We start from the raw sequence: 13,391 nt of genomic DNA, 5'->3' as shown, positions 1-13,391 counted from the left end.
GTCTTACAAACTTTATATGACCCAGCACAGGGGAACCCCAGGGCCAAGAAGTGGGAGTGGTTGGGTAGGAGAGCAGGGGTGGGGGGAGTGTATAGGGAACTATAGCATTTCAGGATAGCATTTGAGGATAGTATTTGAAATGTAAATAAAGAAAATATCTAATAAAATGGGGAAAACAAAAAAAAAGATAAAGAGTGAAGGGGGGATATTTCTATGGGGGTGTAGTGAGGTATGGGTGAAGGGAGTGTCTCCCCAAACCCATACCAAGACATCCCTTCCCCCTGAGGGACCAGCAGCATGACAGTATACTATAGAATAGAGTTTAGGCATGGGGAGGGAAGTTAAGAGGGTAGTAGAGACAGAGAAAGGCAGAGAGAGAGAGAGACTAGAGAATTAGAGGCAGGCCATGAACAAGTGGAGAGAGGGTGGGAAGGGAATGGGGAAGGGGAGAGGGGACTAAGCCAGAGCTAGAGCAAGAAGGCAGGAGACCAAGAGAACAAGAGAGGGAGGAGGGGGCAAGCAGCCCCTGTGGGTCAGGCCTACCTGGCTGTTGCCAGGTAACTGTGTGGTGGAGCATGCCTGGCTGTTGCCAGGTAACTGTGGGGTGGAGCATGCCTGGCTGTTGCCAGGTAACTGTGGGGTGGAGCATGCCTGGCTGTTGTCAGGTAACTGTGGGGTGGAACATGCCTGGCTGTTGTCAGGTAACTGTGGGGTGGAGCATGCCTGGTTTTTGCCAGGTAACTGTGGGATGGAGTTTAGACAGAATGCTAACAGTAGTAGGTATGACCATATTTCACTGTATACATGTAAATATCGGGTTGGAGTGAGAGCCGAGAAAACTTACTCGCTTCTGTATCGGAAGCTTTAAAATGAAAGTTTTCTTTTCTGCGCCGGCCAGGAGGTGGCCAATTCGGGATCTAAATGTCCCCAAAGGGAGATTGTACATTGTTATAGGATGGGAACTCAAAGCAAGGGGGATGGGGGTGGGCTATTGCATTGACCAATCATATTTTGTCACAGGGGTTAAACAAGGAAGTTGACAATGGTGACTGGGCCTTATCCAGGTCACCTGGTTTCAGGGTCCTTGAGTCAGCTTTTGCAGCCAGGTCCCCTTCTGGACTCTGGTCCGGAATTTAGAATAAGAGAACAAAGGGCCCGGCCAGCAGCTTGTAGTCAATTAAATCAAGACAGACAACACATTTACAACTTGTGTGCCTTAGTTTAGCTAACAGGATTACAGCATCTTTCCTCTTTACATCCCTCACTGGTTAACAGACAAACAGGGAAGTTCTGAAGAAGCAGGGTTCCAGGGCCTGGGAACGCGAACGCAGTTTTGATCCACACAGCAAAGTGGACCTCGTTCCTGAGATGGCTGAACTAAGGAATCTACCTCCTAACATACACAATTTGTAAGGATATTTTGAAAAGCCTAAAAAGACATGATTATAAGATTCTGTTATCTAACGAAGGTAAAGTTGGTTGGTTATTGAGCAGCCCAAGGCCTTGCTCCAGCTGTACCCAGCCCTTGCAGGCAAGTTTAAACAGGACTATACTAATAAATAATATCTGGTGCGTGTGTGCGCGCACACACACACACACACACACACACACACACACGCACCTCTCATGAACATATGTGAAACCACCTTGAATTTATACCAATCATCTGTTTAATCTGACTACCTGTCCATGGCTGTTTGTTAAGTTCCAGAAATGCAAAGGACATTTAAAGATACAGCGAAGAGAGAACATACGCTTTGTCATTGGAAGGTTAATTTCAGAGGAAAGCCAATGTTAACAACAAAAGTGTTAACTCAGGGCGCTTCAGAGGCTTCACTGAGATGGAGAAGAAAGGAGAGTTTTGGGGGAGATGTTTCCTTTGGAGGTGATGCCAGGGTAAGAAACTCCACGCCCCCCACCCTCCTACTCCCCACCCCTGTGGGCTCAGGTATTCAAATGCTTGGTCTCTGGCTTTTCAAGAGGAAGTATGTCATAAGGGGCGGGGCTTCTAGACTTCACAGCCTTGCTCTATTTCCTGCACTCCCTGCCTCATGAACACATTTGAAATACGATCTCCCAGCTTCCTTCTTCTGCCACCCGCTGCCATTCCTATCTTGCCATCGGGGACTCTCCCTCTGCAACCATAAGCCAAAGTAAATTCTTTTTTCTATAAACTGCCCTTGGTTATGTTGTTTTTTACCAAGTAACAGAAGAGGAACTAATACATTGCACGTTCAAAACCCAGAGATGTCCAAAGGCTTCTTGAAAATGGGGACATTGGGTAAAGAGAGAAAGATCCCATTGCCAAACGAACAGGTTTGTGTTCCTCAGGATGTTTACTCGAAGATTGGGATGAGATCATCAAGAATGGGGGGGGGGGGTAAAAAGCAGAGTTTAACAGCATTAGAGAGAATGGCCTAGGGCAAACCTTCAAGCAGCACTTCTTGAGTTTTATGTATATGAGAATCACTGGCCTTGTTATGAACCTGCAGATTCTCATTGGGTGAGCCTGAGATTTCCGTGTTTCTTATGGGTGCTGAGATCACGCCACTATGGCTTCTCTATGGCCCTTAGGCTAGTTTTGTGTCAACTTGACACAAGCTGGAGTTATCACAGAGAAAGGAGCTTCAGTTGGGGAAATGCCTCCACGAGATCCAGCTGTAAGGCATTTTCTCAATTAGTGATCAAGGGAGGAGGTCCCCTTGTGGGTGGGACCATCTCTGGGCTGGTAGTCTTGGGTTCTATAAGAGAGCAGGCTGAGCAAGCCAGGGGAGGCAAGCCAGTAAGTAACATCCCTCCATGGCCTCTGCATCAGCTCCTGCTTCCTGACCTGCTTGAGTTCCAGTCCTGACTTCCTTGGTGATGAACAGTAATCTGGAAAAAGGAAGCTGAATAAACCTTTTCCTCCCCAGCTTGCTTCTTGGTCACAATGCTTGTGCAGGAATAGGAACCCTGACTAAGACAAATAGTATTCTTACTTTGGTCTGTCCCAAGTTCCCAGTTCCCACCTACTACCTTCCCTTTCCTCCATCCCCATCCCAGCTTAATCCTTTAACCTCAAGTATTCTCTACTCTTGCTCCATTTCACATATGTTCTGCTGACCCTCTGTGGTGGTTTGAATATGCTTGGTCCAGGAATTGACACTATTTGAAAGTGTGGCCTTGTTAGAGGAAGTCTATTACTGTGGGCTTTAAGACCCTTATCCTAGCTGCCTGGAAACCAGTCTTCTCTTAGCAGCCTTCAGATGAAGATGTAGAACTCTCAGCTCCTCCAGCATCTGCTGCCATGCTCTCACCTTGATGATAATGAACTGAATCTCTGAACCTGTGAACCAGCCCCAATTAAATGTTCGTTAAATTAAACAAGAGTTGCCTTAGTCTTGGGCCTGAAGGGGTTCGGTGACCCAGTGTAGGGGAATGCCAGGGTGGGAAGTCAGGACTGTGTAGGTGGGCAGGGGGAACACCCTCATAGAATCAGGGGAGGGAGATGGGATAGGGAGTTCCGGAGGGGAGACCTGGAAAGGGGATAACCTTTGAAATGCTAATAAAGAAAATATCCAATAAAAGGGAAAAAATGATTATTTCAAACACAAGAGAGAGAGAGAGAGAGAGAGAGAGAGAGAGAGAGAGAGAGAGAGAGAGAGAGAGAGAGAGAGAGAGAGAGAGAGAAAGAGGGAAACAAAGGGTAGCCAAGGGTAGCCTTGGTCATGGTGTCAGTTCACAGCAATAAAACCCTAAGAGACCCTCCTTTTTTTTTTTTTTTTTTTTTTTTTGAGGCAGGGTTTCTCTGTAAAGCCCTGGCTGTCCTGGAACTCACTTTGTAGACCAGGCTGGCCTCGAACTCAGAAATCCGCCTGCCTCTGCCTCCCGAGTGCTGGGATTAAAGGCGTGCGCCACCACGCCCGGCTTAACCCTTATTTTTAAAAAATAAAATAAAATAAAAACTATGCCCATGGAATTACTTGTGTGCTTGTTTTACAAATAAAACAAGACCCTAAGTACTTATATGATGTGCTCAATACCAATAGCTAATTCCTTGCTCTTGTCCTGGACAGCTTTATTTCCCTAAAGCAGAGAGAGTCTCCCCTTCACAAAACAAGAAGTTATCTTCTAGTTACCTACCGAGTGATGTAACCTGCCTTTCCAGTTCTGACTCCCCCACACCCCACTCTACATTACACATCACCAGAATGCACCCATGCTTTCCCAACTCTCACGTTATTCATACTGCTCTCACAGCCTACGATGTCTTCTTCCCATTATTATCATCCAAGAAGACTATTTCTAGCATTCAAACTCCTGTTGAATGGCCGGGCATCTATGAAGTTCTTTCGTGACTAATTATGACAAGCTTAATGACTGCAGCGTTCCACTTTTGCCCACTTGGTAAGCCAAAGGACTGCCTATAGAATCTAACTGCCAGAGCTGTGCCATCTATGTGTCTTGGGCTTCAGTTTCCATTAGTCAAATGGAAAGGATAATAGTTTCTAACTCATTAGCTTATGATGAAACACCATGCAAGCAGCAAATTTATTTTTTTTTCTTTTTCTTTTTAAAGATTTATTTATTATATGTAAGTACACTGTAGCTGTATTCAGACACTCCAGAAGAGGGAGTCAGATCTTGTTACAGATGGTTGTGAGCCACTATGTGGTTGCTGGGATTTGAACTCAAGACCTTTGGAAGAGCAGTCAGGTGCTCTTACCCACTGAGCCATCTCACCAGCCCAAGCAGCAAATTTATAATAGTGATGGAACCTTGGGAGGTTTCTGAAGCGATGGGTTTTCATTTCAGATGAAGAAATAAATAACAAATAAGGAAGAATAATGGAGCTCTACCAATAATGGAGCTCATTAGCTATTTAAAGGCCCTCTGAGAAGTGAAGAATGATCATGGTTCAGTTTACTAAAGAAACAGCATCTTTGGAAATGGGTAAAACATTTGCACAAAGACCTGGAAGAATAAAACAAGCTCCCATGCTTGTATAGCTTTCATAGCAAAAGAAAGGAAGAAAAAAATGATGCAAAAAATTGGAGGGACCAGGTACTTCACTAACCATGAGTCAAAGAAGTCTGAATGAATTTGAGCTATAATAGGAGGACTGAGATATTTTAAACAAGCAACCAACATTGCTGTCCTTCTCTTTCTCCTTCTCCTCCTCCTCCTCCTCCTTCCTCCTCCTCCTGTTCCTCCTCCTCCTCTTCTTCTTTTATGATAGCCCAGTATTAGGGAGGCTGTGAAATAAGGACCTCAAGTATGACATCAATTGAACTACCCAGTGATACTGTTTCAAAAAATAATAAAAAGAATGATAGGAAGAAGGAAAAGTAAAGGATGTGCTGATGTTTGTAGAAGTGAAATAACTTATGCTCCAATATCAGCACAAGTAGGTAATGAAATTATCTTACCTTACTGTGCCAGAACGAAGAAAACACAGCGCATGTGCTCTTCTTCCAATAAGACATTCCTTAGCATCCTCTTATTGACTGCTGGGGTCTGAGTCTTGGAATGACAGAGGGATGCTGTCTATAGCACTAGTGATAACATATGAGTTACCAAATTCATCCACTGTCTGTGGGGAAGCCAAGAAGCTACAAAGAACTACATGGAGGCATTCCAGCCACTGTCCCAGCAGAGGCTCTGGCTGCTGGACAAAATGAACCCCTAGGTATCTAAGTGGAAGTTCCAATGATTTTAGCCTTCAGCCTGAACCATGGCAGTGTAGACTGTGGATCTCTGCCAAAATATAGACTTATCAGCAAATTAAATGTTGCCATTACTTTAAGTCACTACATTACTTTGGCATGCTTTGTTGCATAGCATTGGATGAAAAAAAAAAAGTCAGTCTGCTAATTGCCAGCACAACAGACTCTCTGCTTTTCCTTTCTGTGTCCAACTTTCTTTGGAACAGAAAAACTCCCACTTAGGAAAATATATTCTTCAGATAGGTTGGCAAGTGAATTGCTTCTGGGTAATAAAATAAGCATCGTAGTATTGGTCAGGACTTCCAGGAAAACTATTTCATTAAAACAGACAAATACACACCACCACCACCAACAACAACAACGACGACGACAACAACAACAACAACAACAACAAAGAAAAAAGGAAGGAAGGAAGGAAGGAAGGAAGGAAGGAAGGAAGGAAGGAGGAAGGAAGGAAGGAAGGAAAGAAAGAAAGAAAGAAAGAAAGAAAGAAAGAAAGAAAGAAAGAAAGAAAGAAAGAAAGAAAGAAAGAAAGAAAGAAAGAAAGAAAGAAAGAAAGAAAGAAAGAAAGAAAGAAAGAAAGAAAAAGAAAGGAGAGAGGGGGAAGGAAAGAAAGGAAAGAAGGGGAAGAAAGAGAAAGTAATCATACATGGATGGGTCTGCAGCCATCTTGCATGCATGAACATAAAGATCTGCCTTCATCAATAGGTAGCCTGTGAGGTCACACGGGACCCTGCAATGTGGCTTGATTCCCTGCTGTCACCATCTTAGAATTCTTTTTTTATTATTACATGTATTTTTTTAGTGTGTGTGTGTGTGCGTGTGCTCGTGCATGAGTGTGTACATGTGCTGTGGTGTGTGTGTGCACTAGTGTGTATAGATCAGAGAATAACTTGTGGAGGTCACTTCTCCTTCCACTATATAGATCCCAGGAATCGAACTCAGCCATCAGACTTGGTGGCATGTGTTTTTGCCTGCTGAACCATTTTCCAGGCCACAGGACTTCTTAATGACTAATGAAAGGTTCCCCATCTTCACAGTTCATTGGGTACCACCAACTTACTTTGCTTTCTTCCTTGACTACCCCGCCTCCTTCTTTCTTGTGATAGAAACTGAACTCAGAGACTCACACATGCAATGCAGACATGCAACCTCTGAGCCTTGTTGCCAGCCCTAAATAAGAATTTTTTTAAAGTCAGTCAGTGTGGCAGGTTAAGATACCCTTCTTGGTACTCAGTCTTGCTTTCCGAGATTCCATAGCTGTTACTGATAGCATCCTTGATAGAGAACAGTAATCTGTATAGAGCTAAGATATCTTTTATTGGTCTGTGCTTCTCCTGGGTCTTTAGCAGGGCTTACAGTCATACAGATAGGACTTTGCCTCAAAGATGTTCCCATCTACCAGGAGCCTTGGAAACATGAGGATTAATTCATGAGTTAAAGTGGAATAGCTAACACTGCATTCAGAGAGTGTGGATACTGGAAATTACTCAACAAACATTTGGTAAGTGTAACTGTTGAACAAATAAATGTCCCTTCAAGTATGTCATCAGTCCAAAGATACAGGTATTCCACAAGTTTTTATATCTCTTCATAGCTGGCTTAGAAAACCAAGCCTTCACATGTTCCTTTTTTCCCCAAAATTCAAGAACAAAACTAGCACTCATTTCATTATTTGTTTTCTTCTGAATACATGAATGTAAAGTACAGCTATAAGCCGGGATACTGAAAAAAACAAACAATGAATATTGTGGGATTTAAAAAGATATATAGGCATACCACAGATTTCGGGAGACACAGATATTCTCTATGATGCTCTGAAGTAGATACAACACACACTACCAGGAGTGAACTCTAACATAAACTGCAGAAATTCAGTGATGACGGTGCATGGTGCATCAATGCAGCTTCCTTATTTGTAATAATAGTAATATTCTTGGTAGGATGTCAAGAGGAACACTTAGCATGAGACTGGAACATGCAAGAACTGTGTATTTTCTGCTCCTTTGTTCTGTGTATCCAAAACTTCTCCAAAAACTTGCGATTAAAATAATAAAAATCTATCTAAAAGAAAAGTAGGAAAAGACATAGCTACAGCCATGTATTGACAGCCTTGAGTATATTGACAAGATACATTTCTCTTTCTGTATCTGACTGTCCAACATTTCATTGCTTGACCGTAGTCAGGTTACGTACTATTTTGCTTACTTAGTGGAAAAGCTATTAGGCAGGAGTTTTAATTGACTGACCCCTCAAACAACCTCGCTGAGTAAGTGTGTGGCTTCATGACACTTCTGAACCTCCATTTCCACATTTCTGAACTTGAGAATTCTTATAGCCCTTCCTTGCGTCAGGAGGCAATTTTGAGGAGAAATGAGTAAGGAGATGTAAAGTGTTTTATTCACATCTTGTGCTGAATAAATGTTGATGCAAGAATCAGTTACTGAGTCTGAGAACTCGTAATGGGTTCCCTCCTGATTTGATGATCATGTCTCTAGTTCTCTTTAGGCCATTAGTACCCTGCCTAGTCACTCATACCATATGGCTTACTGGGTCCTGGCCCATCCTAACTCCATGTGGTACACTAGATACACTCCTCACTAGGTTAACCTGTGACTCTTCCAAGGCATATGCAACTTAGGCCTGATCCAACTTAGGTCAAGGGAATCAGCAAAACTTTTGCTTAGACTTCCCAGACGGAAGTAGATACTCTTTTCTGGTAGCCTTAGGGCTAAGAAGATGTAAAGAATAAGGCTGCTTGTAGAACATGATTTTAATATTTTCAACTGTTAATATTCAACAAATAGGATAATAATTATTATTTTTTGTGGTTTTTCGAGACAGGGATTCTCTGTATAGCCCTGGCTGTCCTGGAACTCACTCTGTAGACCAGGCTGGTCTCAAACTCAGAAATCTGCCTGCCTCTGCCTCCCGAGTGCTGGGATTAAAGGGGTGTGCCACCACTGCCTGGTTAGAATAATTATTTTAAGATATATTTTGTTATCTCTCCCTCTTCATTTCTGATTTTATTAATTTGGATACTGTCTCTGTTCTACAAACATCATGGAAATATTAATAATTTTTCTCACTGTGCTTGAAATTAGCATTTTCTTAATGTTTAACTTCAAAGAATTTTTGCTATTTTGAAATTTTTAAAATATACTTTTTGATAAAATAATTTCTTTTCTAGAAACACTGATAATCTTTTTAAGTAAACTGATTTTTAGACAATGTATACAGATATATAATTCATTTTAAATATTTTCTCACTATGTCAGGTGGTATCATAGAAGGGCTTTTGGATATATTTCTTTTTTTAGTTTTTAATTTGAGACAGGGCTTCTCTGTATAGTCCTGCATGTCCTGGAAATTCACTCTGTAGACCAGGCTGGCCTCGAACTTGGAACTCTGCCTGCCTCAGCCTCCCAAGTGCTGGGATTAAAAGCGTGCACCACCACTGCCTGGCTGAATATATTTCTTAATGGTTCATTTCTAATATTTTATGCTCTTTCACTCTGCTTAATTCCCAAAGAATATTTTGCATGTTTTAAAACAATTTAGTATTCAACATTAGATATAGGATCCTCAGTTATGGATAGTATTAAACATTTATTAATGATATTTTTAGGGTTTGAAAGGATATGAATGTAAAAGTTGAACAATTTTTATGTATTATTTGATTCTCAAAATGCTCAATATTATTAACATACTTGATGTATAAAATGCATTTAAATAATTAAAAAATTGAAGACAAAAAATAATAAAGCTGTTTTTATTGTCACAAAAGCAGGTGTTATCTATCTTAGTTGGCTTCCTAATGCTGTAAAAACCACACAATTACACTTCCAGGTAACTGTCCATCATTAAGGGAAGCCAGGACAGTCACTCAAGGCAAGACCCCGGAGGCTGAGCAGGAATGCTGTTTCCTGGCTTGCTCAGCCTGCTATTTTATAGCACCCAAGATTATCAGTCCAAGGGTGGCATCACCCTCAGACAGCAGAGCCCTTCCGTATCAATCATCAACCAAGAAAATGCCCCACAGACTTGCCCACAGGCTAATCTGGTGGGGACATGTTCACCATCGAGGTTTCCTCTTCCAAAACGACTCTGGTGTATGTCAAGTTGTCATCAAACCAGCCAGCACACTATCCAAGGACAATGGTAGGCCAAAGGCGAAGAATAGAGGCTTGGAAAAAGAAATTAGCTCTAATGGCATCACCCCGGTTACCCTAGACTGACTTTCAGTTATAGGATCAAATAATCTCAGCCATTGAGACGGTGTAAGTTAAGATCTCTATTCAAAGAAGAAGGGTTCTAATTGACATATATATATATATATATATATATATATATATATATATATATATATATTACATACATATATATGATAAAAATTTCATTATAATTTACACCAAAATAGAAAAAAACTGGACCAGTGAGATACCCACTGGATAAAGGTGTTTACTGCCATGACTGATAACCTAAATTCAATTCCCTCTGCCCCATATAGTGAAAGAAGAGAACCAACTCCCCCAAGTTGTTATGTGACTCCCACACAAGTATTCTGGCATGTAGATGCCTGTGTACAATTGCTCCTGTGTGTAAGCATGCATGTGTGTGCTCATGTGTGTACACACATACAATAGAAAATAAGTAAAAATGAAAAAAAAACAATCAAATAGATTGAAGACACTAATATATATTTTAATTATCTATAGTCATACCAACCTGACCACTCCTTTCATAGTTTGCAATATACAATTGGCCCAATTGCATATTACCTCAGAGAAACAGAGCTATAGTTAAATTGCCTCAACCTGAGAAGAGGCATATATGAAAATCTGCTATAGGCAGTAAACGGTAAAAGATTGAATTCAACCCAACTCTTTTATATCAATAACAATTCTCCAGGAAAACAGATATAATAGGATATAGATATACATGCATATGTATACATATATACAGAGCAAAGAATTGGCTCTTGGGATTATAAATGCTGGAAAATCCCATCATTGGCAGGAGTGGAGGACCCAAAAGTCCAGAGCCTAAGCCTGAAGCTGAGTCTGAAGGCTGAGAACCAACTAAACTGATTATGTAAATTCCAGTACAAAAGAAGAGATAAGATGTTCCAGCTCAAGCAGCCAGGCAGGACAAAGAGGAACAGAACGGGAGGGAATTCTTCCTTCCTCTGCTTTTTGTTCTCTTTGAGCCCTCAGAAGATTAGATGCCCCCTCACATCCAAAAGACCCATCTACTGTCCTCTATCCATTGATGCATATGCTAATCTCGTCCATAAACAGAACACACACAGTTATCGTTTAATCTAAGTTCCTTGTGGCCCAATTAAACTGACACAAAGTTAATCATCCACGACTCCCATGCTACCTATCTCTAATCAAGGCAAGAGAAAGAAATTATGAGCAAACAGATTGAAAAAGATTTAAGTCTCTCTTTATGCATAGAAAGGATGATAATCCATGTTAAAATACTAAAGAATTTGCAGCCATGATATTAGCACTAAAAGTGAAGTTAGTTAAATCCCAGTCTATTAAGTTAATATAAAAGACTAGTCGCTGGGCTAGGGGTATAGCCCTTAATACATGAGGTCATGGGTTCCCACCATCACCACATACACATGCATACACACAAACATACATACACAGAGACAAAGAGACAGACACAGTATTTTTAAATGTTAGCTATGAACAAAACACTAAATTTTTATTCATATTAACATCAAAAATATGCTAAACTAAAAACTGCAAAATATTGCTCAGAAATTTAAAAAATACCTCATAAAGATACCAATACAATCTTCCAAGTTTAAAGATTACTTATTGTTAAGATGCCATTTCTTTCCAATTTGATCTATAAGTTCAAGATTTTACAATTTAAAAACAAAAGACAAAAAAACACAAAACAGCAGGCTACTTTACAGAAGTGACAAGCTGATTTGAAAACGTAAAAAAAAAAAAAAAGATCTAAAATAGATAAAACCGTTAAAGGAAATAATGGCAGAGTGTGTGTGTGTGTGTGTGTGGTATGTGGTGTGTTTGTGTAAAATGTTTTCCTAGAAAGTAGTTTCTAGCACTAGTTTTAGAGAATGAAATAAATATATTTATTAAAATATATATTATTAAAGTAAACCTTATGCTAAATACCTTTTAGATTTAAAATATTTTTAAAGTAAATTAGAAGTTTTCATGAGCTTGAGAAATGCCCGACTGACTTGCCCCTTTGGAGACCAAGTAAGGATCAAAAAGGGTGGAGTTAAATTCTAGCAATATAAATGATGGACAGGAAGAACTTCATTGGCAATAAGGAAATTTTATGCTATTAAGATTGTGTTTTAATAGCATAAAGAATAACTAACTTAACGCCTACTGATAGAAGCTCCAGAAGATACCTTGAGCTAAGAATCTGCTGATATAAACATCAGTCCTGGGGCTGTTAATAACCAGGAAGCTAAATTTGAACTAGTGACTTCATAGCTCTATATTTTAGCATTGGTATTTTCAAAATAAGATTATGGAATGGCTGTGGGGTTTTCTTTCTTCTCCTTTTTCTTTTTTTCATATGCATGTGTGTGTGTATGTGTGTGTGTGTATGTGTGCACATATTCATATTGGTGGGCACATTTGTGTGTGCAGACACATACCCCATGGCATCTGAAGGCCTGAGGCAATGCAGAAAGTCTTCCCCTATCGAGCTCTGCTCTGCTCTTTCTGAAGCACAGTCTCTGGATGAAACCCACTGCGCTCTGCCTTTCAAGGCTAGAGTTAGTTACCAGCAAGCCACTCCACCCAAACAGTGTTGCAGGTGTGTTTGGGAGACCCAAACTCCAGCTGTTGCTTGCAGGACAAGGGCTTTAACTGCTGAGTCATCCCATCAGCCCTGTTTGAAGATATCTGCCACATGCCCAGTGTGGTGATACATGCCTTAATCCTAGCCCTCTGGAGGCAGAAGCGGGCAGAGCTCTGAAGTTGAGGACAGCCTGGTCCACAAGGTCCACAGAGTGAGTTCCAGGACATCCAGGGCTATTACACAGAGAAACCAGTCTACAAACGCTGCCACAGATTCTGTTTATTACTATGTCAGTATTACAACAATTTGAACTTTCATAGATCCCATGCCATCGTGTCTATAAAATCCCATACCATAAAATCATTGTGTCTGTGTCCAAAGAACTGGTATTCTAAAATCTTCCTCTTTTCACAAGCAGGGCCCATGGAAAAGGAGTTTAACAGTCTCTACCATCGGTGATGGAGTCTTCTGTTGTTAGAACACCTAATTACTTATTATGTTTAAGTAAACTGAAAAAATGGTCTATAATTTAAAAAGAAATAACTAGTTCAAACCCCAGTTACCCTACTCAAACAACAACTGCAATCACTCCTTTCCTTTCTTTTACAAGCCTCGTACTGTACTTAATGAAAGGGCTACTTGGTTTATAGTGATTGCAATCCAGAAAGAGTCCTGGTTAAGATATCTCTTAGTGCATAATCCAAAACCCAAGACTGTAGGAAACAGGAACCATTTTGCAGTCTTTGAAAACAGCTGTGTGTGGTAGGGCCGCTGTGTGTTACCTCGTTCAGCCCAGCCCAGTTTCAAGTGGGCTCTGAACAGCAGGCTCCAAGACCCAAGGCTTCGGGAGACTGCTTTGTTCTCTGGTATTCTAGAACACGC

This window comes from Mus pahari, chromosome 12, assembly GCF_900095145.1.
Source record: "Mus pahari chromosome 12, PAHARI_EIJ_v1.1, whole genome shotgun sequence".
NCBI classification, from domain to species: Eukaryota; Metazoa; Chordata; class Mammalia; order Rodentia; family Muridae; genus Mus; species Mus pahari.
The sequence above is the reverse complement of the archived record's forward strand: the minus strand, read 5'-3'. Positions refer to the sequence as shown.